General features: G+C 48.5%; 1 protein-coding gene across 3 annotated transcripts in view; it reads left to right on the top strand.

Moving 5' to 3' along the window:
• Window positions 1-90: 90 nt before the first annotated feature.
• The window catches only part of TP53INP2 (tumor protein p53 inducible nuclear protein 2), a 46,713-nt gene continuing 40,633 nt past the window's right edge, over window positions 91-6,170 (top strand). For all 3 annotated transcript variants that reach the window (XM_058422659.1, XM_058422658.1, XM_058422660.1), the window contains exon 1: window positions 91-392. The gene's annotated coding sequence lies outside the window, so the exon portion shown is untranslated. The remainder of the gene's footprint in view (window positions 393-6,170) is intronic.

Raw genomic sequence — 6,170 nt, 5'->3', positions numbered from 1 at the left:
ATATCCCAGAGGCCCTCGCGCCGCTGCCTCCCGGCACAACTCGGAACTACGGCGGCCGCGGGGGGTGAGAAGGCTAAGTTGTCAGGAGCGCGCTTGGAGCGGCCGTAGGGGGGCCTGCTCCCGTCCCCCGAGCTGTCCTGATCGGGTCGCCCTTGCTCAGGGCGGCCACACGGGACAGCCTCTCCTCAGCCAGAGGACAGGGATGGGTCTGTCCTCGAGTGGCATCGCGCTCCCCGCGGGCCGTCCCTCCCGCCTGTGGATCCGCGATACCTCTGGATGGCAGCTATGCCCAGCCGGGGCAAGGCCTGGCAGGCCGGGCCCCGCTAGGACGAGGAGCGTCGGTGGCTTCTGAGCTGTTTGGAAATCCCCTCAGACAGTTCTTTACTTTTCAGGTATTTCACAGACCCCGTGGTATCTGCCCGCGTGTTTGCTGTGGCTGTGGTGAGAGCCGCGGCTGTTGTGAGAGCACTGAATGCTCGTGGCTGTGTTTGGTTTCAGAAGACTTTTGGCGGACTTAGGTTCTCAGTCTATGTGGTTTCAACAGCTCCAGAGCCTCCGTTCTGGGGAGACTTTCACTCACCTACCTTCCCAGCATGGACTTTCCTGCTATTCTCCTCCGACTGTTCCTCCATTCCCATCACTGGTGGGGTTAGTCACATAAACTTTCTGGACCATGGCTGCTTGGAACATTAATCCCTTCGTGCTACAAAACCAGCTTCAGGTGGTCCCTGGACTGTTTCCTAGTGTGCTCACTCCCTCACTGGGGTTCAGCTGCTGCCTTTGCAGGGCTTCCCTCAAGTGTGGTCTCATCCACTGCCACAGGACCACAGATCTGGTTCTGAGGCCAAAAGGAGAGCTTCAGTGCTCAGCCTGTCGTGTGGCAGCTCCTCTACTCTCAGGCTCTCTGGCACGAAGGTGTGGGTTGTGCTGGTAAAGCTGCTCTGTGAATGTGGCTCTGCCTGGCCCTGGGGCTTGATGGCCCCAGGACTGACCGAGCCTGGCACATCCTCTCATAATTTAGGGTGAGTTCATTCAAGTTAATTTTTTTGTGCAGGCATCTGTAAATAAGAAGTCAGTAATGCTGATTCTTCTTTGCATCTGTTCACAACAGTCTCGTGAGTTTTCTGATCAGAAATGCTCTTTTTTGTATGCTGGTTCTCTCCAAATGACAGTTCTAGTCCAAAGTACTTGACAGCCTTCCCGTGACTGCTGCTTTGTGGAGTGACTGGCACACAGTAGTGTGGTTAAAGGCGCACTGCTGCAGGATGCTGATTTTGGCAGTCTGAGCTGTGCCATGTGCTGCCCAGCACTGTCTGATGCAGCCCTGGGAAGATTCAGATAATCTCCAAGGGCAGCCGGAATCAGATGTGGAATCATGCTACTACAGTTGTTTTGTGTTTAATTGGTGTGAAAAGCCAACTAAAAAGAGGTCAAAGAATAATTCATGACAAATGCAGCAATTCTTTCTGGAACGTGAGTTTGCTCCAGCATTTCTCCAGCATGAGATCCCAGGGCTAGCAATGGAATGAAATTCCTAAACTAATTGACACATTCAGCCCTCTCAAAACATCAAATACATCAGGCAAATATCAGAGGGTTGAGTATCAGTTGCTATCTGATGGCCACTAATTTGGGGGCTTAGAGCTGCAGTACACACACACATGCTGTGGTGCTGCCTTTTGTCTGGCAGGAACTTCTGAAGCCGCTCTCAGACAAATGAGACAGAGGAGCAGACCTTTATAACCCTTGGGGTTCCTGCAGGCTTTATGAAAATTAAGGGAAGTTTCAGGAGACCCAGGCTGGGATGGGTTTTGCATAGGCAATCGTTTGGGACCTGGCGGTGTTGCTGTGCTGCTCCAAGTCAGCCAGCACAGCCAGCTGCTTCCCCAGCAGCAGTGAAGGGGCAGAGAGGGATGACAGCAGAGCAGAGGAGAGATCTTGGGGCTGTCAGAGATTCCTACTGAGCTCAATAGAGACTTCCAGGAGGGAAGAAACCAGAAAGCTCTGGTTTTCTTGGTTAGTGCAGCAATTTCTTTTTTTTTCCAGAGGCATAAACCTGTGTCCTGGTGTTTACCCCAAACTGTTGGTAGTTTTTTCAGCATTGGGGCATTTACTGGCTATCCTTTCTTCCTGAAATACCTTGGCTAAGCAAGTGATTTGGCAGGAACATGCACAGAGGGCTGGGTGTTCTAAGGTCTGGGAGCAGTTTGAGGAGCTGAAGTTTGGTGATCTCCTGCTGAGGTGCCACCAGCAGTGTGGCTGTGGAGTGGTTGTTGGTCCACATGGGGAGCAGCAAATGCAGCTGTCAGGAGGACCTTCACACTGCCTGCCCTACAGCCTCCAAGTTTTGCTGGCTTACAAAAAGAAGCAGAATGAATGGAACCAGACATGCAATTGAGAGCTGCTGCTGCTGGAAGATCTGCGCTCCCTTGATTGCACTGCCTACGTGAGGCACCCACGCAGAGCGCTCGGGATGGATTCAACCTGGGGACGTTGCATCACAGAACTTTGATAAAACACTCTGTTTAAGACTGGGCCAATTCAGGGATGATTCATCTTTGTTCCTGCAAACAGATGCTGGTTTGGGCACTTCTTGTGTGCCCTGCTGGAATTATGCAATGGTGACATTTTTTGGGGTAAACAAGCCACTCCTTTTCCCGACTCACTGTACAGATCAGGTGTTCTGATTCTTGAGGCACTCTCCAGTCCTCCCTGGCAACTCTTCCAGTCTAATGCAGGTTTTTTTGTATTTGGGAGACCACAGCTTTGTTGTTATCCTGAGATTTCATCAGGGCCCTGTGCAATGACTTACATATCTCAGGGATGCTTCCTGTTCCCGTGGGATCTCTCCCACCATTTATTTTGGCCAGGCTGTCATGTTTTCTTTTCATAGTCAACCACTTCATTGTTATACTATGTTTCCTTCTGCCTTTCCCGCCACAGACTTTGTACAGCAGTAGTTGCATTGTAGTCATTACCGGTCCTCAGTGGCTTTGGTGTTCCTGAGGAATTCACATTTACATACTCTATCTCACTATACTGGGGTCCTTTGCTGATAAACATTTGAGTTGCTTTTGCCTCTTTTCAAGTTGTCTTCTGTTGGAGTTTATTGGGTAGAACACCTGCTAGCTTTTGGCTTTGTCAATGAAAAAACACCCATAAATTCATACAGCTTTAATTTTTGTGGGCTACATGACTTCTCATTACTTCTTTTTTTCAGGGTTCAGGGATAAAAACTGCTGTTAAATTGAAGGGTATTACTGTTTTTAGAAAAAACAGCTGGGAGAAAGGTGCTTGCCTTTTCTTTATTAACTTAGAAAACAACAGTCTGAAATAGCACTGCTGTAGGTATCTTACAGTCTTTCTGCTCCTGACTGACAGAAGACATCGTGAGGTTTGTGGTCTTTTATAGAGGTTAGTAGTTGTCTGGATCAAAAATGAAACCTGAGTGATTGGTTTTTCTTCTTTGGGTTCAGAGACAGGAGAAAATAAACTGCCCTTCTGACTGATCTCTCTGACTGGCTTCATGTACCAGAACTTCCTTTACATGAAAGACACTTATCTTTGTAAGAAAGCAAATAACTTTTATCAGCCCCCCCCGGAAGATTTTATTTCTGCTTTGAATATTTTTCAGAGCAAGTTTTAAATAGCAATGTTTAAAAAAAAAAAAAAAAAAAAAAAGTCCCCAAAGGTGAAATTCCTGCCAGCTAAGGCAATTAATCATCTAGTGGAAGCTTGTCATATACACGAGGGAGAGATGGGCTTGTCCAGAGAGCTACAAATTCACCTCAGACATCTCTCCTGGGTGGGGAAGGGATGAGCTGATGACGTGAGCTGAGCACTGAAACTCTGGACACTTGAAGTTAGGCAAGAGGAATCAAAGAGGTCTCATAAGCAGCAGCACTGTTCAGCTTTTGGGCACTGGCTAAACAACTCACCTTGACAGCAGCGTCTCTAAAAAATGAGCTGTCCAGATCCAGTATCCTGAGGACATGGCTGAGCATTCATAGCCAACAGCCCCATTTCCTTCCTTCATTTCAGGTGAAAGAAAACCAGGTGGGTCTGTAACAGCTGAAGCAAAGAGAGGCTGGAAGGCAAAGTTGGTTATGAACAGCAGCTCTGTGTATCACACTCTGTTTCTTTGCCATGTTTTCCTCTATGGGAGGCCAGTATGGAACAGATCTGTGAATCCCACTTGGATCTGCCCCGCATTCCCGAGCTCTTCCAAGGAGGAGCTGCTGGTGACAGCCAGACAGGGAAAGTGGGGAAGGACAAAGCACGTGCTTCCTCAGGCAGGTTTATTCCAGCTGCCCAGGTACTGCTGGTCACCCAGTGCCTCTGGGAGCAGGAGCTGCAGCAGGGTTCACCTTCCTGGGGACCTCCCACAGCCCAGTCCTGGCACCCCTCTCTGTTGTTCTGACACATGTGGCTCATTCCTTGTGCCTCAGCCTTTGCCGACAGCGGTTTAAGGCCATAGGATCGTATGATGGATGCTCCCTCTCCCTGTGTGATTACACAGGAGGGTCCGTGTGTTTTGAGAGCAAAAAGCTGGGTTTTGGCTGGCAGCTGCTGAACTGCACTGTGCCTTTTTGTGCTGCAGGGACCGTGAGTGTTTTCTCAAACATTTCATTAGACTTCTTTGTCTTCGAGGCAAGTGTGTGTTTTCAGGCAAGAGCCAGATGCAGAGAAGCCCGATGGGCATTTCTGAGCAATGAATCCCCTTCCTGTGCCCCTTCCCTGCTTCCCTTCCCCACTCATTGTTTTGCCAGTCGACAGGGGTAATAGAATGGACACAGACACTGATAGGAAGAATGGTCTTGTTTTATTAATAATATTGAGGCAAAACAGAAGTAAAAGGATACATTTAGTAAAACAATTAGATTATTACTCACTTGGCTTTAGCAACAAGTAAAAATAAGCAAGGTAATGCATCTAATCATTACTATATGAGCAGGAGACAGAGAATAGTGATTGAGGAAGATACATCAACAATTGCCTGAATATTCCACCATCACCCAGAGTCTGCAGTCGCTGGGGAGCCCCATTCTGCAGTGAGGACCTGGAGAACCCTTCCCAGCAAGTGGCAAGGTCCTGTGTGGTGTGTCTGCCTGTTGCTGAGGTCTCCAGGTCCCCCAAAAAAGGGGTCCAGCTTTATAGGCCCAAATCAACAAGTCCAAATGCCTTGTTTACATTTTCGTGCAGAAAACGTCTGGTTCTGCACAAAATGTCCACTTCCCAATCAGCTGGGGACAGGGCTTGGCCAGAGACCAGGCCACAGCCAGGAGGGTTTTGCCTAAAATATTCTACTGACGGGTCTCTAGGGATATCTCTAGGGAAGATTTCTTGATACACCCTACACAAGCTTATACAAGCATCTCTACAACAGTCAGTCTGGCATTAAGAATAACTAATATAAATGTTTTAATCATTTGTTTTTAAAGAACCTTGATGGTGTTAACAGCATCATGCTCCAGATTCATCTTGTAAGTCAACTCAAGCTTAGGCCTGCTATTCAGGCCTTAGCATATCACTAATGCATTGTTCCTGGGCTGAACTTCCCTGTGCTTAGGGACCAGCTTGCACACCCAAGTGTCCAGTGGGGGCATGAAAAAACAACCTGTGCCCCCCCAGCCAGCTGGGCCTTTGGCTGCAGGAGGGGTTTGTGCAGGACGTGCGTATTGGTCCTGTAGGGCACTGGGACAGCCCTTCCCAGCTGCTGAGTGTTCCTGGAGCACCAGGTCCTCCCCTAGACCTATCCTCTTAGGACTGATCCACCCCAGAGCACTGCAGTGGAGGTGCCTGAGGGTTTGCCCTGTCCTTTTGCCTTATTTTCCATTAGGAAAGTGGAAAAAAGGCACATGGTGTTCTACAGTGCTGTACTCTGCAGATGGCACAGAGGTCTTCTGCTATGTGGGCTCTGGCAGTTGCTGGAGGTGGCTGCAGAGCCATGGGAAATGAGTGTCAGAGCCTGTGGGCACTTGTGGATCAAATATTTTTGCCCTGTAAAAGCACGGTGTTGTTTTAAACCACTGAAGTACAAATTTTGATTCTCTATTTTGAAATAAAGGCAACAGGAATACAGAACCCACCTCCTTGTGTGCAACTTTAGTAACAGTGAACATATTTATTGGTTTAAGGTAATGGAATTGCAAATTCATCCTGTGATAAGT

Source organism: Hirundo rustica, chromosome 16 (assembly GCF_015227805.2).
Source record: "Hirundo rustica isolate bHirRus1 chromosome 16, bHirRus1.pri.v3, whole genome shotgun sequence".
Lineage (NCBI taxonomy): Eukaryota > Metazoa > Chordata > Aves > Passeriformes > Hirundinidae > Hirundo > Hirundo rustica.
This window is presented reverse-complemented; position numbering and strand designations above follow the sequence as displayed.